Below are 24,812 nucleotides of genomic sequence, written 5' to 3' on the forward strand. Positions count from 1 at the left end.
TGATGTTCAGGGGCCTGACATTTTGTGGCTTGCCTACTCCCTGCCAAATGAGATCTCACTTGCTTGAATGAGGCAAGAAGAGAGACCAAGGTCGTTTCCAGGGGCCTCCCTGGGTCATTTCCCATCACTTTGCATGCCAGCACAATCTCTTTCCGTCTGTCTCTGTTTCTCTCTCCCTCTGTCTGTCTCTTCCACTCTCTGTCTCTCCCTCTTTCCCTCACTCTGTCTCTCTATCTCTCTGTCTGTCTCTCTCATACACAGACACACACACACACACACACACACACACAGAGACACACAGACACACACACACACACACACACACACACACACACACACACAGAGTTCTCAATGAGAATGATAAAAGCAATGGCTAAAGCAAAGTGACAAATAGCCTTCCTGGAGCAAAAGACTCACTGGCCTGGAAGGAATCTCAGACATCATGTCCCCTATCTGTCTGATAAGATTTCATCTCAAATCCTTCCTGGCTGAATGGAGATCAGGCCAGTCTAAAAGATCACCATAACCTCGATCCTCTCACATTCATTCATTCATTCTCTCATGCATCCCAACAACAGACATTCATTAAACGCTAATATCATAAAAGTCTACAATTATTAAGCCCTTACTATGCATCAAGGATAATGGTGAGAAAAACAGGCAAAGTGCACAGAGCTAAAGGCCTTCCATAGGAGGATGATATTAAATAAATAACTACAAGTAAAACGTTATAATTACAACCTCTAGCAAAGAGCTGTGAAGGAAAGGTTCGGAGAGTTATAAGAGTGCCCAAGGTAGAGAACTGACTTCATCTGGAGAATACGTTGGTTTGTTCAGGGAACTGGTCATGTACTCAGAGCAAGTGGATCAAGAGTCCAGAGAGGGCAGGGGGCTGACAGTACCAGCCTCACGAAGCATAGAACGGATTGGTCTCAGGACGCGCTGGGGGGTCTCAGTCAGTAAAGCGTCTGTCTTCAGCTCAGGTCATGATCCTGGAGTCCCAGGACCAAGCCCCGATCAGTGGGGAGTCTGCTTCTCCCTCTGCCCCTCCCTCCTCTTGTGCTCTCTCTCTCTCTCACTCACTCTCTCTCAAATACATAGGATTGGTCTCTATCCTGAGCAGGGGGAAGACACTGAAGGATATCCATGGAATTATATCTTAAAATAAGGCAGACAGCATATGGCTAATTATATCCACTTCATCAGAGCTTAGAGCTCTGGAATCCAAGGCTATAGAGTTAGACCCCCTGAAAGTTAAACAGTGTCACAGAGAGATAACATTCTATTTGGATCCCCCATGTCAGCCACCATTTCTCAGAGGCCATTTGTGGCCTACAATCATTTGACTCTGACACACTTATTGAATTTCCCCTGACCTCCACCCCATGCCTGACCCTGTGTTGGCAGCTGGGGAGAGGTAAGTAGTCAAAATAAGACACAGATAAATAACCTAAATCCAAGGCAAAATAGTACAGGTGTTATAAAAGGGGTACTGAAATGGAGTCAATAAGGGAAGCAGAGTTTGACCAAAAGATGTAAGGTCTAGACCCTGGGTCCAAATTGTGAGTGTGCCATTTATTAGCCCGGTGACCCCAGACAGGTCACCTCTATGAATCTAAGTTATTTTGAGGCCCTGAGAGTGAGTTCTGTGTAGTGAAAAGGCTATTGAGAAAGTTATCTTGGATTTTTAAGTCAATTCATTTATTAAAGTTATACATGTGTTTTCTTCTTGGTTTTACATTCCACTTACAAATCTAATTTTTCTATTTAGAAGTGGAGCAAGTTTTCTCCTACTTTTTTTAGTCATTTCTTAAAGGTGGTTTTATTAAAGCACAGGAACAGGGCCTGGGGGCAGGAAGAGCTGCCTTTTTTTAGTCACTTTTAAAGAGCCTTTGACCAATGTTTGGTTAAGATTGCAAACACAAGTCACTGAATCTTTTCAAATAGTTTAAATTGCATTTATAAATTCAATTTTCATTTTTAAGCACATCAATTGTCTGATCAACAAATGTTCCCAAACATTTAATCTAATAAAGTCTGCTTCTAAATGTGAATGACATGAATTTCTACTTAAAGTTGTGAGTCTCAATAATTTGTTAGTTATACATTTTAAATTAGAATTATGAGTATCATTTAAATAGGCCAAATTTTCTTAAACATTACAAGCTTATAGAATTATGAAATATGGCCTGACTCTTTAATACAAAAATATTTATACTATGGTTTTGATTATTTTAGACATGTATATATGTAATCTAAAACTTCCAGGAAATGTAATATGCTTACCCAGTAAAAAAGACAATCATCCCTGCTAACTGAAATTACCTTACACAGAGCTATTTGGCTGGAAATATGATCTGGAAATTCAGGCTTCCTGGGTGGTGCACTTTACAAAAACTAAGAAAACTATTAAATCATCTCAAGAAGTAGGGGGAGTTGCTATCTCAGCATTCCTGGGATTACTAGTGATCAGAGATTTTGGTAACCTTGATGTGACATCCTGAACTCTATTTTTAAAGGTTATGTCAATGATTCTGTAACTTCAAAGTGGGGCATGGTCACATCCTGGGACTCAAGTTATATGCACATGGTAATTCTACCTCATAAACATCTACTCACAAATGTCTGCAGCTCAACTCAGCCTGGTCTCTTGATTAGACTATGCATTTTCTTTGGCTCTTAAGATCTCTGCATGTCTCTTCCATTGAATGTTATAGACTTTTGAATGTAATAGAATCTAAAGTTATGTGAATGTCTTTTCTAACTCTTAACAGAATGCTGCATTCTGGGGCACCTGGGTGGCTCAGTTGTTAAGCATCTGCCTTCAGCTCAGGTCATGGTCCCAGGGTCCTGGGATCGAGCCCCGCATCAGGCTTCCTGCTCAGCGGGAAGCCTGCTTCTCCCTCTCCCACTCCCCCTGCTTGTGTTCCCTCTCTCACTGTGTCTCTCTCTGTCAAATAAATAAAATCTTAAAAAAAAAAAGAATGCTGCATTCTTCGGCTACTGAATTTTAGAGATCTCATAAGATTTTATCTGACTTGTAGTCACAATTTATGAAGCTAATCTACTAATGTCCTCATGTCTCTGGCCTCTGTGTTTCTGTTCTTGGTAGCATAGAGTTGCAAAGAATTAGATGAGTAAATGCACATGAATGTCACTTTGTGATCCATAAAGCACTGAACAAATATTAGTGCCCAGCAGAGATCAAAGCACAGGATAGATGATGATGATGATAGATAGATAGATAGATAGATAGATAGATAGATAGACAGATAGATAGATAGATAGATAGATGATAGATGAAAGAGAATGAATTAAGTGCAACATGAGAACATGGGGAAAGGAGTGATTACTCCCAACTGGACATTCAAGGAGAGCTTCACAGCTCTCAATGGAGCATTGAGATGGACCTTGATGAATGGATAGGATTTTCTTTAAAGATTTTATTTATTTATTTATTTGAGAGAGAGAGAGAAAGAGAAAGAGAGAGCACGAGCGGGGGGTGGAGAGAGGGAGAAGAAGGCTCCCCACTCAGCGGGGAGCCTGATGTGGGGCTCCATGAGGGGCTCCATCCCAGGACCCCAGGATCATGACCTGAGCCAAAGGCAGACACTTAACCGACTGAGCCATCCAGATGCCCCCAAATGGATAGGATTTTAGCTGACTGGTATAATGATGGGGAAGGCTGCAAAAGTCCATTTGGCAATCTTTACAAAAGGCATTCAGCATAAAGCTAGCACTGAGTTTCAGGAAAGAGTCAAGGCTTCTCTTGGCATGCAATATTCTTCCATCTACCACCTCTCTGATCCTCCTAGACTTCTCATTTTCTACACTTGAATGCAGTTTTAATTCCATGTCTTCATTACCTACAACTTCTCTTAACACGTCAAACATGCTCCAAAAGAATGCTGAGGGAGGCCCAATGTTCTCTCCTGAGTAGGCTGATAATGTCCATACCATTAGCTCTGTCCAACATGAGGGTTTTCCATGACCTCAGATATAAGGACTTCTTCTGAGTGATAAACTGGTAAAATTCATATGCAAGAAGAATGAGTAATAAGTGGGAATCCTCCAAGTAACTGCTGCAAATGCGTAATGATGCTTTTGGGAACATGCAAACTCCCATCCAGATGATTCAGGTATCCAGACCCTTTCCATGTCTTGAGGCTCATAGTAAATTTTTAAAAAGAAATGCCAAAATAGTTTTTAAAAAATTATCCTATGCATAAAATGTTTATATTTAACAAAGTTAGACTTTTAATCCTCAGTCAGTGGAGCATACGACTCTTGCTCTTGGAGTTGTGAGTTCAAACCCCATGTTTGGCCTAGAGCTTAGTTAAAAAATAAATAAAAATTAAAGTAAAATATGATATCACTATGTTCTCCCAAGGTTAATTATAGGATTCATATATTAATTCATAGTATACAGGTACAGTGGTTCAGTATTGGAACATACGTGTAAAGATGTATACTGAACACCTTCCTCTTTTAATCCTATGTGTACATTTCTAGATAATGTAAAAAACCCAACTTTGAAAGCTTTCAGGCTCTATGACACTCAAAGCTAAATGACCTCCCTAGCTCCCAAGGACCCCCCAACTCTGATAAACCCTAAGCAAAACTTTCATAGCCCAGGAATTTAATAAGCAGAAATATTATTCATGTGCATATGGTGCAAGCATTGTTCATACGTTTAGTGAAGCTTAATTAACTTCCATATTTACAAAGAAGGTGATCAATAGCTACTTGGGAGCTCTGTGTACCATAATGAGTCTGGAACTAACTAGCAGTCTTCCCTTTGTCGTGATTAAGCAGCGAGCTACCATCATGCTGAGGGATCCCCTAAATTCCTCAAGAGGAAAGCCATTTGTCTAGGGCCATCCAAAGTCTTCAGAGAACAACACTTTAACTTGCTTGCCTTAGGCATGGATCACCAAGGGTCACAGTGCAAGCATGGACAGCCACCTATTCTGAATACAGACAGACTTGCCATTAAATGCCTTGTTTTCAACACAATCTCTTACTCCTACTCCTTAAACTTTTTTTTACTTCCTCATCCTTGCCCAGGTTCTGGAAGAAAGATGAGCCCCCTCCTCAGCTGAGGTGCCTGAACCATAGTTCCCTTTCTTTTGTATCTTCAGTCTGTCTTCCACCTTCCAGAGATGTGTTCTGCCTCACCAAGAATGCACATTCCCAGATATTTCATGACTAGTGCATTCTCAGCATTCAGGTCCTAGCTCAGATATCACCTCCTTGGAAAGGAAGGCCCCCTATCTAAAGTAGCTCTCCATCCCCAGCCCCCCTCCCTTGTCCCTCTGCCTTCTAGTCTTCACAAGGCATTTATCATTCTCTATAATTACCTCACTCATTTATTTATTGCTCTCTTTATCCCTCACCAGAATTCAAATTCCAGGAGAACTCAAATCTTGCCTGTCAAATTTTGAATTGTGTCATCAGATTTTAGGCCCCTGGCAAACAATTGGCATTCAGTAAATATCAGTTAAATGAATAAAATCACTCATTTCTTTACACAGCAAATGTTCATTAAAAGCATGTTAGGGAGGTTCCTGGGTGGGTCAGTCGGTTAAGCATCTGCCTTGGGCTCAGGTCATGATCCCAGAGTCCTGAGACTGAGCCCTGCTTCGGGCTCCCTGCTTAACCGGGAGTCTGCTTCTCCCTCTGCCCCTCACCCTACACACTCTCTCTCTCACTCTCACTCTCTCTCAAATAAATAAATAAGATATTTAAAAATTTTTTAAAAAATTAAAAAAGCATGTCAGGGGCGAGGAGTTGTGTCCATAAAGGAGAATTTCATCCATTTATGAAAAATGTCTCCTTGCTTCTCTACCACTTTCTGCCATACTCTCCCTCAACCCCCACAAATAGACACACACACAGACTGGGCTCTCCCTTTGTGCCTTGTGGCCCAAAGAAAAGAAACCCAAAGATAGGGTGACCCTGTCCCCGTGGCCAACTGCAATCAGAGCTGGCCCTGGCAGCTGGCCAGACAATGGAGGCCCAATGTTTCTTGGGCCCAGCCTAGTAAATATTCAGCGGCAATAAAAGCACGGTCCAGTGAGCAATTAGAGAAAGAGGCCCAGGTGTCCCTGAAGGAGCTGGTCCCCATTTACAAGAACGTACAGACGCTGGCTAGGACACAGCCCTCCTCCTCAGCCTTGACTTTATCCCAGCAAACAGGCCCGACCTAGAGCTTTCCTCCGGACCCTGGCAGCCGCCTGGAAAATGAGTGTGATAGTAAACACATGTTGCTTCGCCTGTGACCTGACAAATCAGATTACCTGCCTCAGACACACACACAGGGGCTCTACTGTGAGGCAAGCTGGAAATCCAGCTCTCTGAGTGTACACTACTACAGTGCTGGTGTGTGTTGGGGGTCCGGAGTCACTCAGAATGCCTTGCAGTCACGTGGAACAAAAATATCTTCTATTTATTTAATGTCCCCTCTTCCAAAGGAGCTAACAACAGCCTTGTTCTTGTCAAGGAGCCCAAACATTCTCATTCAAAGACTGTATTTACAAACGAGGCCGAATGGCCATAAAACTGATGACCTTGCTGCTTCTGGAATCTCATAAAAAGTTTCCAAGCTGCTCCTCCCTGGAGCAAATAAGGGTGTTGCAGTTGCTAGTGCCCTGGCAGGGTTCCAGCTGGGGCTATTACATTCCTCCCTCATCAGTTTTCCTCCTAGCTCCAAATGCAGACTTGTCTGCTCGGCAGGGTGTTTAACTCTGGAGGTGCTGCTGCACTTGGAATATTCAAACCCAGACGTGGGGGCAACACAGAAAAAAAGAGAGAGAGAGAGAAGGGAGAAAAGAGGCAACATTAACTGAGAAGCAGTCACACGCCAGGCACTATGCAAAGGATTTCCCCATTCAAGCTAGCCGTCACCGGAAGCTTTGACCCATGTGCAGCGTATTGAAGACGTTTGCAGCAGACATTGCTCATTTTGTGGGGGTCGCTTGGATACTGTTTAATAAAATAGATATATATTTTCCAATGCCCTGTGCTGTCAAAGCAGCCAGGTGATTCAGATCAGATTCAGGTCAGTGGGAGGCGGTGGACATGTGTATGGGTGGGTTTCTGAAAAACTATTGTCTTATTGATAAAAGGAGTCACACTTAGCTGGTATGTGTCTTTTGCCCTTTCTCACTCTTCCTTCTTTGAATGAGGAGGTGACACTTAAAGAAGCAGCACCTATCTTATGATCAAAAAGATGAAAGATGATAAAACAGTAAGAAGTAAAGAGCCTGGGTATGGATGGCAATATGGGAATGCTCCCTCATCCCCTATCTGTGTGTGCTCAGGCTTCTTGTTACCATGAAAAATTAGGCCCTTTCCTTGTGGTGGTGGACAGACTGGAAAGTGGTCCCCATGATCCCCATCTACTGGCGGGGGGGCATGTCTTTGTGTGATCCACTCCCTTTGAATATGAGTATGACTTGCTTTTAGCCAATAAAATATGGCAAAGGTGATGGGATGTCACTCCCACGATTACATTAGGTTATGTAAGGCTTCATCTTGTTAGCAGACTTGCTCTAGAGCCTCTCCTTGCTGAATTAGTAAAGTCGGCAGCCATGTTGGAAAAGCCCATATGGCAAAGAGCCACAGGTGGCCTCTCGTAACTGTGGGAAGTGCCTACAAACCGCAGGAGGCTTCTAGGAAATCTGAACAGCCTTTGGGGGCTGACAGTGGCCTCCGGCAGCAAAATCCAGGGCCCTCAGTCCTACAGCTATGAGGAAATATACCCTGCCAACAACCTGAATGAGCTGGGAAGTGGATTCTTCCCCAGCCAAGCCACCAGATGAGAATGCAGCCCAGCTAACACCTTCACTGCAGCCTTGTGAGACCCTAAGCAGAGGACCCAGGCGAGCCATGTCGAGATTCTTGATTCACAAAAACAATGAGATAATAAATGCATAAATTTGTGGCAGTTTGTTTTGCAGCAACAAATCACTAATACACTCATTCACACTGCTCTGGTCAGCTCTCTGTTACGTGCAGATACAGCTGGCAGAGACACAGACGAGCATTTAGGGACACTTTCTGAAAGTGTTGAGAGATGGGAGTTGATTTTTAGAGAAGGCTGAAGAGCAGGGATTGTTGGCAGAGGAAGAGAAAGCCAAGGTCCTAGATTATTCTTCAAATAGAACTGAGTCTTCTCATTTAAAAGGCTTTCTAGGGGCGCCTGGGTGGCTCAGTCATTAAGCATCTGTCTTCTGCTCAGGTCATGGTCCCAGGGTCCTGGGATGGAGCCCCGCATCGGGCTCCCTGCTCCGCGGGAAGCCTGCTTCTCCCTCTGCCACTCCCCCTGCTTGTGTTCCCTCTCTAGCTGTGTCTCTCTGTCAAATAAATAAATAAAATCTTTAAAAAAAAATAAAAGGCTTTTTAGCTGCTGACTATATAGCTGCTTTTCAAAGTATCACAGTGATTAAGGACTAGAAAAAAAGAACATTTGTTGAATAACCCTTTGGGATAAGTCTTTGAATTAAAGGCGGGAGAACAAACAATATATTCCTCTTCTGACCACTTTTAGTTTTCTTGGAGGTAGTTTTGTAATTGGAAAATAACAGCACCAACTACCATCCCTTGAGCACTTTCTGTGTACAAAGTGCTGTGCTGAGCCCTTCACCTGGATTACCTCTTTGTGCTCACAGCCATCCTACAAGCTAGGAATGATTATTACTCCCACATGACAGATGAGAACACTGAGATTCGGAGAGGTTAAGATAGGTCAGTAGGCAGTCTGGCTCCATACCCAGCATGCTTAAACACCATGCTAGTCATTCATTTGTAAAGGATGGAAAACAGAGAAAAAGAAAGAAGGCGAGGAACCCTATTTCCATTCTCCAGACACCTGGGAACAAGCATGAATAATTTTTTAATCTCTTTCCTAACAACACAGAGATTAGACTACATCTACAAATAAGGATGTATCCTGCATCCTTGTTATTTTAGTTAACATACTAGTCACAGTTTCTCATGTTATTCAAAGCTCCTTGTGAGTATAGGCTGCCTTATATTCCATTATCTGGATGTCATCATTTACTAAGTCTTTCCTTCTCCTAATACAGACAATTTGAAATGACTTCCACTTAGGACTATTATGAATAAGGCTGCAACTAGTATCTTTGTGCATAAAGTTTTTTCCATATTTTGAGTTTGGGGTAGAATCCTCCAAGTAGTGTGACTGGATCAGAAAGGATGAGCACACTTAGGGCAACTGACACTCCATGCCCAGTTGGCTCTAGCTCAAAGATGCCACCGTGAGACTTTGGAAACAAGAGAAGGGAGACATGTCTCTTGAGTAGGAATGGCCCCTCCCTTGAACATTCCTGTGGGTTAGTTTCTTCAAAAGTGACATGAGGGGCTATGTACCTTTAGAAGGCCAGATTTTTATTGTCATCAGGAATACAGTGCCTCTTCCAGAAGCTATAAAATTCAAGCCTGATATTTGGTAAACTTCCCTGGTGTTTATGTTTCATAAACTGTCTCATGGCCACAGTCTCAGCCCTTTTTATACGTTCCTAAATAAACACCAGGGCCCGCACACTATCCCTGGTGTGAGCAGACCCCCGTGATCTCCCAGCCTTTTCGTTCTCATTGGTACCCACCATGTTTCCCATTTTTTCCAGATGTTCAAAAGGACAAAATGTCTCTAACCCCAGAGGCACAAAAATATGCTTCGTTGCTGAGGAAAAATAACTGAAACTTTCAAAAAATTTCAGCATGGTGGCTAAATTACCCGAGAAACCAGTTTTTCATCCCATCTGCTGCAGACATGTTTTGAATTGAGGTGATGGACCAGATAGTGGAATGGAATGGAACCTTAGGCACCTACCTAATAATGAAAATAGCTAACATTTGCCAAACACTGACCACGCGCCAGGCACTGGGCTAAGCACTTTACATAGATTGTTTCCTTTAACCTCAGCACAACGCTATCAGGTTGGTAGACTTATTATCTCTATTTTGTGGATGGGAAAATGAAGGGACAGAGAAGTAATAACTTTCCAAGGTCACAGAGCTATTGAGCCACGTTGTTAAAGCAGAAGAGATCTCAGAGACCAGAGCAGTCTTAAATTCAGCTCTGGGTCTCCAGGGACAAGTGTGGGAGAAAGAGCTGACCAAGGAGGGAAAGCTAGAGAGAAAAGCTCCTACCCACCCCACTTTTCTCCCTGTTTCGTGGCAGGTAGAATAATGCCCCCCCAAAGATGTCAATGCTCTAACCTCCAGAGCCTGTTATATGTTGCCTTACATGACCAAAGGGACTTTACATGTGATTAAGTTAAGGACCCTGAGACAAGGAGATTACCCAGGATTATCCAAGGGGATCCAATCCAATTGCCCAGGGCCCTAAAAATGAAGAACCATTCCCAGCTGTGTTCTGAGGGAGCTGTGCTTACAGAACGATGGTCAGAGAGATGCAATGTTGCTAGCTTTGAAGATGGAGGAAGGGCCATGAGCCAAGAACTGTGGCCTCTCAAAGCTGGAAGAGGTAGCAAAATGGATGTTCCCCTAGAGCCTCCAGAAAGGAATGCATCCCAGCCAACAGTTTGATTTTTGCCCAGTGAGACCCCTCGGACTTCTAATTCATGGAACTGTAACATAATAGATTCATGTTGCTTTAAACCACTAACTTTAAGGTAATTTGTTATGGCAGCAACAGAAATCTAGAATATCCCTGCTTCAGTCAGTCCCTCCACTATTACATTTTTTGTGATATTTCCATTCTCCTGTTAAAAGAAAAAAACAAGTTGAAAACTAATTCTTCTATCTCTTCTTTTTGTTTTATTTTAGAGGAAAAATGTCGGTGCCCAGAGAGAGACACATTTTGCCCTTGATCACACAGTGGCAGGGCAACTGGCCCATCCCCCCCTCAAGTGCTCAGAGATTTCCTCCTCTGGACAGGGCTGCAACTGTGGGCTTTGCCACATGACCCAGCACTAAATATGCGATGAAGAACATTTGTCACTCAGCCATTCAACAAGAATCTACCAGGATGGATCAGGCACTGTGGCGGCATTGGCAATGAAGAGGTGCACACACCCTGGTTCCCCCTCTGGGAAGCGCAGGAGTTACACTAAGTGACTATCACTCTGTGATAAGCAGAATGTGAAAAAGCACAGAGAAAGGCTGCCTTGCCCATCCTGGGGGCCAGGAAAGCGTTCCAGAGGAAATGACACCTAAGTGGGGGCCTGAAGGGTAAGTGAAATTTGGCCAGGCACCAAAGGGAAAGAAGAGTGTTCTGTGCAGAAGGACAGCAATGCAAAGGTGAGGAGAGAAGAAATGGCAGCTTCTACACTTTGAGAATGTATGAAAGTGGGATTCAATGAGAAGGGGTTGGGGGAGAGGTGAGACTGGAGAAGAAAGTCAGGATGAGTCCAAAGGGCCTTGTGAGCTAAGTTAAAAATTCACCTGAGTTTACCTTCTGTGAACACTCATTACCCGTAGACAATGGGAAGCCATGGAAGATCTCCCTGATGCACACTGATACCAAGCATGGGCCAGGACAGAGCATGGATGCAGTTAATATCTATTGACTCTGAATGCAGTGTGGTGATTCATATAATCAAGGTGTGTGCAAAGTGCAATGGGAGCAAGAAGGAGGGACCATCTAGCTCTGCCTGTGGAGGATGGGAGGGTCACAGAGCCAGTGAAGACCTGGGACTTGAAGGATGAGCATTTTCTTTTGGCATCCACTGATTGTCTTTGGAATCTATCACATTCCAACAGACTTTCCTGCCTTGAAAATTCTGCAAATTCACACCTCCATCTCTGGGTTTTTAATTTTGTATTAATGATGTGCCTTCATAGTGTTATGCTTAACTAACATTCTAAGTGTATATGGCAGAAACCATTCCCTGCTCCCAATAAACTTCTCCATAGCCAGCAGAACATCAGTTTTATTCAAGACAGCAAGGTGTCCAGACCTGAGGGGGTTGAATCATAATGGGTCTAAGTCAGACATTGCTATTCCATCAACATTTGCCAGCCACTCACTTTCCCAGACTTCCTTGCAGCTAATGTGACCCGGTGCTGATTAATAATATTCTGGTGAATTACACTTAGTGTAAGTCAGCTGGGAAAGCTTCTGAGATATTTTTGTTCCTTCAGTGATAAAACAGCACAGTCATACCAGGAAAAGGATACTTTGCCACATCACACCCCTACCCCTGCCACCTTTCTACCTTTGAATAAGGGTGTGATGTCTGGAGGTGTGGCAGCCATCCTGCAGCCATGAGGCAACAAGCAGAAGAATCAATGACCTATATGCCTCAAGAGAATAGAAAAGTGTCTGGCATCTTGATGGCACTACTGAGCTTCTATTCTCATTTTAGACTACTTACCTCTAGACTTCCTATAATATGAGATAATCAAACATCTTTATGGCTCAGGCCACTATCAGTCCGATTTTTTGTTGCTTGTTGTCAAATATATCCTAAATTATAAAGTTGTTTCCAGAAAGAGGACCACCTTTCTTCTTACCAGAATTATGAAGCTCTGAGACTGTTAACAAAGTGATAGTCTGTGACCAACTAGCTACATGAAGATGTAAGAGAACATTTCTCCAATCCTAGAAGCAGAAAACTTTCTTCCTCCAATCCTCCCTTCCCAATGATTACTCTTCCTTGGCTAGGAGGAGATGTTTGCTCTTCTGATTTTATGCCTCCAAATATTAACCATTGCTTTACTGCCATTTTCATTTGGCTAGGTCTGTGTTCAAGGTGGTCTCTCTGGAGGGTCTGGCTGGTTAGGAAAGTTGAACTTGTCAAAAAATCAGAGTCAGATTCTCCTTGGCAACTGTAAAGGTAAGCTGTCACCAGCCCTGTCAACAGTCACAGCAGAAAGAGAGCTATTTATTCATCTAAGACCTTCATGAGTCACAGTCTAAACATTTTATGAACCCTCCTCTGGCAAGTCATACCCTGCCCCAGTCTCTGGAGAGAGTGCTTCCCACCCAGCGCCACTTCAACACAACAGACTCTTGGCTTTTGACTGTTTAATCTTTGGGCTGCACAAGTGGTCATGTTATTAATGACTCTGAGTCATAATTTAGAACATTCCATCTGGAATGTGTGTGTAAAAAGTAGGAGGAGGATAGAGGTCTACTCTGTCCTGGGCAAGATATGAGTCTTCCTATGGCTATGCCCCTGCCTAACTGCATCCCCTTCAAAGTACAACCCATTCCTTATATGACAAGAATTCAAGTCTCTCTACTTTTTGGTGAATGCTTCTTTTAAATACTCTCTTGTTTGTCAGTGTCAATCAGGACTTGAAGAATTTAACCCGACCCAGGTAGGTCTGTCCAGGGCTGAGTGTGAGGGAGATGGAAGAGAGGAGCTCTGACCTTTTTAAATTTTAGACATGAGTCTTCAATTAGAATTTTTCAACTTTGTTTTGAACTTCTGCTCAGTCCCCACTTATACAGTGAATGTGACTATGCCTTTTGGAGTAAGGAAATGCTCAATACTTAATGACACAACTCATGGAATGCTTCACTCTTTACCAACTCCTCACATGTGTGGATACCATCTGGTTGTTACTTCTCTCAGGTAGTCTACCTTGATCTTGTTAAGTGGTGTTCCATTTATGAGTCCTTGCAACAGCTGCTACTTCCTTGATGGGAGTGCTTATCATACTGGCAATTGCCTATTCTCGTGTCAGTCACCTCCATGGAATTCTGAGGTTTGTGAAAGCAGGGTCTATCCCATGTCACCACCATATAGAACATTCCCTGACACAAAGTAGGCACCTCAAGTAATACATATTGAGCAGATAAGGTAGAGGGAAGGGACCATCTTCTGCAACTGGGCAGACACCAAAACTGGCTTTCAGGTCCCTGAACTTGGAAAGAAGGGATATGACCAAAGGGATATGTCAGATGTTCTATCCATCTGTGTTCAGGAATATATCAATACCGTGGGAACATGGACCAAGTCTTACACTCTCTTGCCCCAAAAAGGGGGGTTCTAATCTTCCTTCCCACCTCTAAGTGGTGATTAGAGCATTGCTTGAGGTGTTCTATTTGCATAACAACCTTGAGTAAAATGTTACAAGGACACCAGCACAGACAGACTTCCTCCAGAGCCCTGGGACAAATGCTGTAGAACATAGACGAATAGGCATCCACAGGGAAGACTTCTTGATGGGCAAGGATGCCATTCAATAGAAGGAGAAATTTAAAGTTCCAAGGTTCTGTCCTGAAATGCCATTAATTCTCAGTGGATTGGTCATATTTGTGAGGGACCCTGCATGGTGCTACTCAAGAGTCCTCTAACCTAAAATCTTGCCTGCACCTCCCTTGAAATCCCAACACTGGTCAGGGAAGCGCTCCTCAGGAGCAGGTGGCCAAAGTTAGTGGAGGGAGAGAATGCATACCAACTCTGTTAAGAACCCATAAGTGGGAGAAATGACAATAGCCAGCAAAATTTATGGCTACCACTCAGACCATAAGAGCTTTCCAGGACCCTGCCAGGGAAAAAGGGATGTGGAAGAGAAAGCTCAGGAGCCCAGAAAACATGCTAAGAGAGAAGGCCAAGGAGTCAGAAATCACTGGTCCAGCCCTCCTGTTTTCTAACTATTTGACCAACTAGTTAGTTACTCCATTTTCCTTAAACCGGGATTCTTCATCTATAAAATGGAGAAAATAAGTCCTAATATAACAGGCTTGCTGTAGACATTAAAAAGGATTACATGTTCACAGCTCCTGACCCACAGTAAGTGTTCAATACATGCAAACACTATTATCACCACCTATGCAGGGTCTGAGAACCCAAGTCAGTTTTCCTTCCTGTTACAATGTGATCCACTCCCCACCCCCCAACCTGAAAGTTTGCCCCCAGGCTGGTGTGGCCAGGGAATTCCAAATTTTATCTGGCTGCCTTCCAGTGCTGAATGTACTACCTGCACCCCATCTCCACCCTCTGTCTTTAACACCTGGCACTCTCACACCACCATGTACCTCCTTTTTCGTAAATTCAGGTCATATATCTCTAATTGGGCTTATCTGGAACCTTCCTCACTCGGATCTTAACCTTCTCCAGATTCAATGCAGCTTTTCAGTTTTTATGTATAATCCCTATCCCTCCTGACCTCATTGGACTTTGCTTCTGGACTCTCTGGAGAATGATTCCAAGTAGCCATCATGGACTCTGGCTTGGGCTTATCTTGCCAGCTCTTCTGGTTTCCTGCTTCCTTAATAGCAAGCCTTATCAGGTCCTCAAGTTCCCAAACCAAGGCCACAGCCAACCAAGCAGCTGGCTTCCTGGTTGAACAGCCAAAGCCCTTGGTTCAGAAAGCTGGCATAGAAATGGTGCCTAGGTACACAGAATCCAAGTATAAAGAATCCGATGGTCTCATGTTCATGTTCACTTATAGCTCATCACTGGAAGAGGGCTGAGACTCTACCTGCGACATGGCTAAAACCTCATAAAAAATGGTCATCGCCTCAGATCAAAGGACAAGGAAATTGCTCTTTGATAGACAAATATGAGTGTGGAAGTGAATCTGAAAACTATCAATTACCCTGACCTGAAAAAGACTTTCAACAAATAATGCAGCTTATCTGAAGAACCCAGAGAATAAACATATCCCAAACCAGCTTCAGGATGTGATTGAATTAATAAATTCAAGTGAGTGAATTGATTAAAATTGATTTAAGTTATTGATTAAGTTAAATAAATTCATCTTCTTGGGACCATGATAAAAAGGGGAGGAAAGAAACTCACTGAGTGCCCACTACGTGTCAGGCATTTTCTCATGTAATCCGTACAACAGTCTCTAACCTTGACAGTGCCATTTTTCCAGTGAGCTACGAAACTCAGATCAGATTAGAATAACTTACCCTGACAGTCATACATCAAGTAATCGAGTCTAGATTCAAATCCAATTCTGCCTCCAAGCCCAAATCCATCTCTGCACTCCCATTCCCCAATACTAGCCATAAACATGGAAGGCTCACCTTCCAACAGCACAGTTACCACAGAGATCTCATATCTCCCTGTGGCAGCCATTCTGCCCTCCTCCTTCCCCACTGAAGACTGTTGAAATTCTGGCCAGCTGGCAAGGAATGGGGTGTTTTATTCTTCTTAAAGCCTTCCCCAACCCATGCACTCCCTACCTGGAAAGAAAGTATAATATAGCATAGTCATTAACACTGATTCCAGAGCCAGGGAGACTGCGTTCGAATCCCAGCTCCGCCACTTAACATCCGTGTGACCCTGAGCGAGGCGTTTAGCTTTCCTGCATTTCAGTGTCCTCGTGCGTAAAATAGCGGCAATAATAGTAACCTATCTCATAGGCTGTTGCGGAGCTCATACAAGCGCTGATACACAGTAAGGGCTCAGTAAGTTCTAGGGACTGTTACTACAAGTCAATGTGACAACACTTTGATGAGGTCTTATTCAATTTCATCGCACAAACAAAGGAACTGAGGCAGGGAACAGTTACTGTCATGCCCACGGTCACATCGCTCATTGGAGGCAAGGCTACGATGAGAAAGGAAGGTCTCCCGATTGCTCATCCAGGGCTCCTCCTGCTCACTGAACCGAGAGGCAGAAGAAGCAATTAAGCCATTGAGGCAAGGCGTAATCTCTCCCTGCAGTTCACCCTGTCACATGAACCGCGGTGAAGTCACCACAAACATCCATTTATTTATAAACCTACAACGTTAACCTCCTCACTTAAAAGCCTCTTGGAACCTGGCTGGTTAAAAGCATTTCAGATTCTGTCAGAGAAACTCACAGAGAAGCTCACACTGACATCTTGTCTCCATATGCCTTTAAAACCTGTTCAGAGCCCCCTAATCCCTTACCAAGAGACGTTCCCCCACACTCCATTCTTCTAAAGTTTCCACCGTTGGGTGTGGATATTCTCTGAAAACTCTCTCTTTTGAAAAATTCCCGTGCTTTGAGTCATGCCAAACTCTGAGGGAAGTGACTGTGGCCAGAGGTTTCAACATTTACATGAGCTCTTAATCAGCCCTCCAGTTCATTACCGTGTGATGTATCGATTACACTGCTGTCCAGGAGAGGGAACGGGGTCTCTGAGTCTGCTGTTTTGATTTAGAGAATGCAGAAGGGCCTTGGAAAATGGGGCTCTGTGAGTGGTGGTTGAACTTTAGGAACAGGTTCCAGCTTCTCCCTTTTTAAGAGTTTAATCTTGCACTGCATTCTTATTTATTCATTTAGTACATATTTATTGGTTTCTTATTATGGAAACCATACTTAGTGCCAGAGATACGATAATAAGTAAAATAGATATGACTTCTGGTTTCATGGATCTTATGCCCTAGATGGGGCGACAGGCAGTAAACAAAACGAAGAGTGGTATGAGACTGCGGGGGGCCGGGGGGGGTGCACATACCTGACCACATCTGGGTCAGGGGAGGCTTCCCCTAGTAAATGAGTTTCTTTTACCTGTGATCTGAAGGTTTGGGAGTGGAACCTCTAGACAGAGCACATACAAGCAGGATAGATGAAGTGAAGAGAGAGCAGGAAGGATGAAGACAGGAGATGAAGCCTATGAATTAAGCACATCTTTATTCTAGAGCAGTGGGAAGCCGCTGAGAGGCTGTAACCACTGTACCTAAGGGCATCACCATCCCAGTTATTAGAAGGTATTCTCCCTTATAATAGTTCTCTTTCATTTTATACCAACTGTGTTAATAGCTATCATTTTTCTAACCCTGTACCTTCTATGCTATTTACATTACATATATTATCTCAGATAACCCTCACCTTAACCCTATAAGGAATGGACTCTCATTATGCCCATTTTACAGGTAAGAAAAGTGAGGCTCCAAAAGGGCAAATCATTTGCCCAAGGTCACACAAATGAGATGAGATTGGAATCCTGGTCTCTCTGACTACAGGTCCAAGTTTTTAACAGCAAGGGAATATTGCAAGTTCCCTGCAGGCAGGAGCTGAGTCCTTCTGATTCTGCTTGGTCTGCTAGTGCCCGGCCCAGGATCGGAGCTCATTTCAAGCATGTGGAACTGCTCACTTCTCCCACCTTCCTGACCATCCCCCACCTAATCACAGCAGACACTTCTGTAATGCTAACTGCTCACCAGGTACACTTGATATGTATTAGCCCGTTTTCATTTTTATCACTACCTATGAAGTAGGTACTCTTATTTTCATCCTTTGCATTTTGCAGACAAGAAAAGTGAGTCACGGCAAGGTGAACAGCTTGGGCAGAGGACCCACAGTAAAAAGTGGCGTGGGCAGGCTGGACCATACCGACTGTGACCACTAGATGCTATTCTTCCTCCCACTCTCCAGCCATCAGGACCACCTTGATGTTTCTTGGAAAACATGCATTCTCCCACCCCCAGCCTTCACAGATGCTAACACCTCTTCCTATACACTCTCTCAGCCCACAGCCTGACTTCGTCTTCCCTTGGGCTCTGTCCTGTCCATCCGCCAGGACTCTTGGTCAGGAGTTGCTGTTCTTGCCCTTCACCGCCCTAAACTTCCCAGCACTCACCAAATAAACCGGGTAGTCAACTGCTGGTTCCCCCGTCTACCTCCCACATGGGGCAGGGCCCACGTTGCCGAGTCCTGGCCACATCCACAATGCTTGGAACTTGGCAGGAGTGCTCTCATTATTATGAAATGAGTAGATAAATACATAACTTAATGAGTGAATGCTGAATAATTCCTTTCTATACCCCATTGTGCTTGGCACATAGCAGGTCTCATTCAATGCTGCTGAATGAACAACCAAATGCATAGTCTGATTCCAGAATTTATTTTTCCCTTTGGCCTCCCCGCCCTCTTTCTCCTTGTTTGTTTAAAAATCCCAAAGAAAGATGACAGTCCTACAGAGATCAAGGACGAGGCAGTTGGTTAAGAGGAAGGATAAAGAAAAGTGAGAATCCGGAATTTTTCCTCCAGCTTCAATGTGGGGGAAAAATATATATCCCAACGTGTGTTCTAGACTCTAGAGCCCTGCTCTTGCTGTCTGCCTGTCCCTGCCCAAAGCAGCAGACCCAGGGGCTCTGCCCAGAGTGCCTGAGGCCCTGCAAGGAGTGAGGAAGCTGGCTGAGCTGTGATTGTTCCTGAGCTGTGGGGACAGTGGCTGTTCTGGGCACTTCAGGAAGTACTTGCTCTAAGAGGCCCTTCCAGCTATTGTTGTTCAGCCAAGACTGCTGGGCTGGCACTGGGACAGGGTGCCCCTCCAGGCCAAAGGTCTGCCTGGGGCGCTGGGGGCGGGAAGGTGAAAGGCAGGGATTAGTACTTGAGCCAGGAAGGGGTCTTGGGCTCAAGCTTCTCTATTTTCGGGCTGTTAAATCCAGGAGCTGGGTGCCTCGACATGTCTTTGTGTCTCCTCTGGCCCTGCACACTCTGATTAGATAAGCCAGATGCTGCGGGTGATAGGGTGGCCAGGCCAGCGAGAACTAGCTGGGGCCGGGGAAGAAGCATGGACTTGGGAGTAGGGGCTCCAGGCCTGAACGCTGGCTCCGCCCCTCCCTGCACCCTGGGACACTTCTGCATCTCCTCTTCCTCTTCCATAGAAGAGAAAGAATCACCAGCTTGAGAGGTCATGAGGATGAGCTGAGTACGATTGATGACCCTGTCAGGTACACAATAGCAGTGGGAAAAGGCTGGTTTCCTTCCTTCTCCTAAGCAGCGGGACAAGGGCGGGCCGTGTGGGGATGCGTTGGGCAGCAGATGTCACGTTTCACTACATTCCTCCCCGTCACAGGCTGCTGGCCTGGGCGCTGAGCCCGCTCCTGCCTGAATTCTCCCAACAGCTGCCCTACTTCTTTGCTTGGCCTTGCCCAAGGCTCCTGTTGGAACCAAAAGCCTCTGCTCTGCTCCAGTTGCAAAAAAAAACACAAAACAAAACAAAACAAAACAAAACAGGAATGACGTAATATGTGGCTCTCATGGCCACCAGCCACAGAGAAAGTCCAGGCTTCCAGATCTCTACCCCAAATTCATGCCAGGGTTGCAAATCAATGCTCTCTTGTTCCCGTGACTCCTGGGTAACTCCCATGCCACCACTCCACCCAGCAGCAGCTCTGCCACCCCCTTATCTCATGACAAAGGCCACCAACCCAGCCACTGAGGCACAAAATTGGCTGGGAGGGGGGGAGGCAGGGAAAGGGTTTGCAAGTACCTAATCCCTGCAACCTGACCCTTAATTATAATAGCAGCGACACTGACTGAAGACTATGCACCCAGCATTGTTCTAAGCTCTATATTAACTCATTTCATCTTCACCAACAGATTTTGAGGTAGGTACAGTTTATATCTCCATTTTACAAAAGAGGAAACTGAGTCTCAGGGGGAGTGACGTCAGCACCATGGCAGCGCGAGACATTCCTCCATTCTCTCCCCCTTTTTCACAGCAAGTTAAACATCCGTTTGCAAACAAAGATGTCTCAGAGTGAGTTGTGGGAACCAGCACCATACACCAAGGGACCGAGGAGGACTCTCACCCACCCATGCATCTGAAAATAGGCAGACAGACCTTTTGGGAAGGGCTGTGGAAACCGTCTCAGAGGGTTCAGTGGCTGGCCCGCGGCCACAGAATTGACGTGTTGCAGGTAAGATTTAAACCCATTTCTGCAGCTGCCAAGTCTAGTATCTTTTTCCCACCAGGCCACTGATTACCTAACCAAACCAAACGAAACTGGCAGCCTGGACCCTTTCAGGGCAACACCGCAGAACAGAATTTCTCCCAAGCAAACCTAACTTGTCAAATCCCAAACTAAGTTTGATGAGCAAAGCAGGGGCCTGGGTGTTCCTCAGAGGGAGAGAAGGCAGTGATGCGGGCGGGGAGTGGGATCCTGGACCCGCCACTGTCCCCCTCTGATCTTCAGGACCCTCACCTATCCAAGGAGCGGATGAAATTAATTTGGCTTCAGACAAGCTCCCTCCCAACGCTGGCATTCCAGGATCCCATTTCCGCGGTGCCAAGCTGAGTATTTTATACAACCGGCAAACAATCAATCGCAGTTATTTGCCGGGCTCCGCTGTCAATACCTTCCCTGGTCTTCGCTCATTCAATCCTCAGGACGGCCCCGAGACAGGCGTGACGATCTGCACCCCCTCCCAGGAAGCTGAGACTCGGAACAGTGATACAAACTCACCCTGACTCACCCAGCCCGGCAGTGATGTTGGTGAGATTTGAACTCAACCTGTCTGCCTCCAAAACCCATGTTTGTCATCACAGGACTACTTGAGAGCGCCTCCCCCACCTCAGCCAGGGACAGGTGCCAGGAACAGCGCTATTGTTTTTTGCTTATCCCACTGCCTGTCCATCTGCAGTTGCTATTTTTCCATTGCCATCATCAATCACGGAGTGACTGACGCGGGTCAGGGAGAGGGTCCTGCAGCTGCCCGTGTGTGGCTATGGGAGTCCGCTGCCCACAGTCCTTCCTGTTGGCTCCGTGGGGACATCTGCGGAAAGCCCTTTCTTTGAAAATAAACTGATCCAGTTGGGGGAGGGGTCCCTCTTATTTATTTAGTCACAGCCTCAAGGCTAAACTGGTGGCCCGGCAGCTCCGACTATTTTCCCTGAGCTGGAAAGCCAACTCCAAGCATGGGTGAACAGGTTGGGAAACTGGAGAACAGCACAGACGTCGGGGGAAATTCCACGTGCGGTTGCCTGCGGTGGAAGGGCTGTGTGGCCCAGCGTTCCTTCTCCCCAGGGAAACTTGCAGGCTGCCCCCTGCTCTCCCCCACCAAACTAAGTGAGCAGAGAGACTCCAGGCCTGAGGGAGCCGGCTTCTCCAGGAAGACGGAGGGGAGGGTGCAGAGGCCCAGGGGCCGTTTGTCTCAGGGCACTGGGTCATTCAGAAGTCACTGACCTGCTCGCCGGGGGCAGATCTCTCTGGCTTGGGCACAAATCCCACTAATCCCCTGGGCTGGACTGCCCCAGCTGCCTGCGGACAGGAGCCAAGATGGGGTTCCTCCCAGTCAGAGGAAAGGTCTCTGGCATGACCTCATCAGGAGGGCTGCTGAGGTGCCGTTCTTGGAGGAGCCATCCAGAAGCCAGCAGAGTTTGAACTGAAGAAACTTCCAGTAAGAACACCTTCCTGCGAAGGGCGCCTGGGTGGCTCAGTCGGATAAACGCCCGACTCTGGACTTCGGTTCAGGTCATGATCTCAGGGTTGTGAGGTCCAGCCCGCATCCAGCCCCCGCGCACGCGCCAGGGCTCCGCACTCAGCGGGTAGTCTGCTTGGGATTCTCTCCCTCCCCCCTCGCTTGCATGTGCGCGCGCACACTCCCTCGCTCTCTTAAAAAAAAAAAAAAAGAATGGCTTCCTGTGAGGTCACTCACTACCCCCAAGTTCACCACGTTGCACTGTGTTCTGCTCCCTGAAAACATTTTCTAACATTCATTTAGAGCTTTCTTTATTGTGTCACAGTTGAAATTGAAAACAAGCAAGCAGTCATCTCTGGAACAAAACCACTTTAGCAAACAATGTGGACATGGCAAGAATTCCATCTCTTGCCCAGGGGAGGACACGTCTTGACGCCAGACTGTGTGTTTTGGTCACCAAGGGCTTGCTCCGCTGCACGACAATGTACCTGGACAGCACTCAGTCCGTGCCCGTTGGCCTTCAGTCACACTCGTGTAGTTTCATTCCTGGGCCCCAGAGAAAGAGAACAGGCTTTGGAGTCACAAGGGTCTGATTTCAAATTCCAGCTCCACCATTTTATTTCTTCATGATCCTAAACAAGTCACCTAGGCTTCCTGGCCTTGGTTTTCCCATCTGTGAAGTGGGGCCAGTGCAATCTATCTTGAAAAATTGTCATTAGGCTGAAAAGAGACAATGTTTGTAGAAAGCATCTGGCACATGGTAGGGTGCTCTATAAATTTAATTCCTTCCCCCTTCCTTCTCACACCAAGCAAAGGAAATACGATTAATAAAATATTTAAAAAGAAAAGTAAAAAGGAAGGAAGGAAAGAAAGAGGAAGAAAAGCCTTGCAGCCCAAGCCCCGCTCCCTTCAAGGTTGACTGTGATTCCACCTTCATTTCCTAATCTCACTGCCTGTGCCCTACACCCCCACACTCTGGTCCCTGTGCTAAGAAAATGTCTGAAAGTCTCCTCCTCCCCTATGTCTATCAGGACAGCTCGTAGGTGACACAAGAAGAAGGCTGGGGGTCTACACTGTCAAGTCCCTCCAAATGTTTTCAGCCACATGCACATGCCCTTGCTCCATCAGATGTCTCCGTGACTGGGGCTCTGCAGTGATGCCCCCACCCCCGGATACCAGAGCAATATCTGCCAACATCCCTCCTGGAAGGACCATTTCACGTTCTCTCAGAGAGAATCCCATCTATTTCTTCCCAACCCCACCCCCATCTTGAGAAAAGCTTTATCACCACAAAGAACGGTGTTCTTTTAGCAAAACTGATGAAGATTTCAGGATCTAAGGTGAAGCAGCCTCGGTTTGAACCTTGGCTCTGTCCCTCACCTGTGTGACCTTGGCCAGGTTACTTAACCACACCAAACAGAGTCGCGCCATCTATGGGATGAGGACAGTACAGTGCATACCTCACTGGGCTACCATGACAACTCATTAAGATCATTTATTTAAAATATTTAGCATAGTACTTGGAACATAGTAAACGCACAGTATACAATTGTGTTTTTATGACCTCGCCATTAAAAATTTATAGACCACCTGCATTCCTAAAATTCCGATTTTGCAACTCTAACCAAAAAAATGTTGGGGAGAGGGGAAAGACAGGATAATAATATTTAGAAAAGAAAATTTTCTAAGACTTTTTTAAAGAAAAGTGAAGCATGTAGATTGGTCAGGATTTAGGCACTCTACATACCTTCTCACTCAACTCTTGTGATACCTTTTGGAGTAAACTGGAGGGGTAAGTGGAGGAATAGTTCAGAACAGACTGAATCTGAACTCTGATTTGGCCACTTTGCTGTGTGACCTAAGGTAAGTGGCTTAACCTCTCTGGGCCAATTTCTCTATCCAGTAAAATGAGAATAATGATTACCTATAAGGTAGTCATGAGGACTGAATGAGTTAATGTATGCAAAGCAGTAAGAAGAGTGTAAAGCACATAGTAACCTTTTACTCATGACTGCTGTAACCTTTTAGAGAGCCTGAAAGAGAGGTTCAAGAAGGTTAATTAATTCACCCAAGCTCACATGCTGGTAAGTGCAGGAGCAGAATTCAAATCCAAGTCAAACTGATTCCAGAGCCAGTAGAATGCTTATCCCACTACTCTTTATCATATATACCTAGTAGGAAAATAGGACTTTCTCTGGGCAAAAAAGATAAGACCAAACAAAGGGGAGCCTGGGTGTTGGGGAGAGTGATGGTTCATTTCTAGCAGAAGTAACAAAGACAGAAAAAGGAAAGGTTTGGAGAGAAAGAGGGTCAATTATATTATGACATCAGAAGCTAACTCTGCAAATTAAAAAAAAAAAAAAACGTGTTTTAGGCCATATTGCCTCCTGTGAGTACAGCCGGCATTCCAACCAGTTTGAAAAAGCCCTTGTGGGAGAGTTCCAGACACTGTTTAAATTCTGATGCAGGGAGGGGAGCCCTGGTGGCTGTGTGTTTCTGCAGAGCTGGTTTTCCTGTGCACAGACCCTTCTCTGGGTCCAGCCCTCAGGGGGACATCGTTCCAAAGCACTGAACCAAATATGTTATGCCCCTCTGCTAGGCCCAATGCCCACAGTTCTCAGAACACGAAATCCTGGTGCATGGGGCCCGGCTGGGAGTGCTGGGCAGGGTGGGGCATTCAGAGACTCCGGGCAACTGTTGGCTGTAGGATTAGCAGTGATTAATTTTTCTTTTTAG

This window comes from Phoca vitulina, unplaced genomic scaffold, assembly GCF_004348235.1.
Source record: "Phoca vitulina isolate PV1807 unplaced genomic scaffold, GSC_HSeal_1.0 scaffold16, whole genome shotgun sequence".
Classification (NCBI taxonomy): domain Eukaryota; kingdom Metazoa; phylum Chordata; class Mammalia; order Carnivora; family Phocidae; genus Phoca; species Phoca vitulina.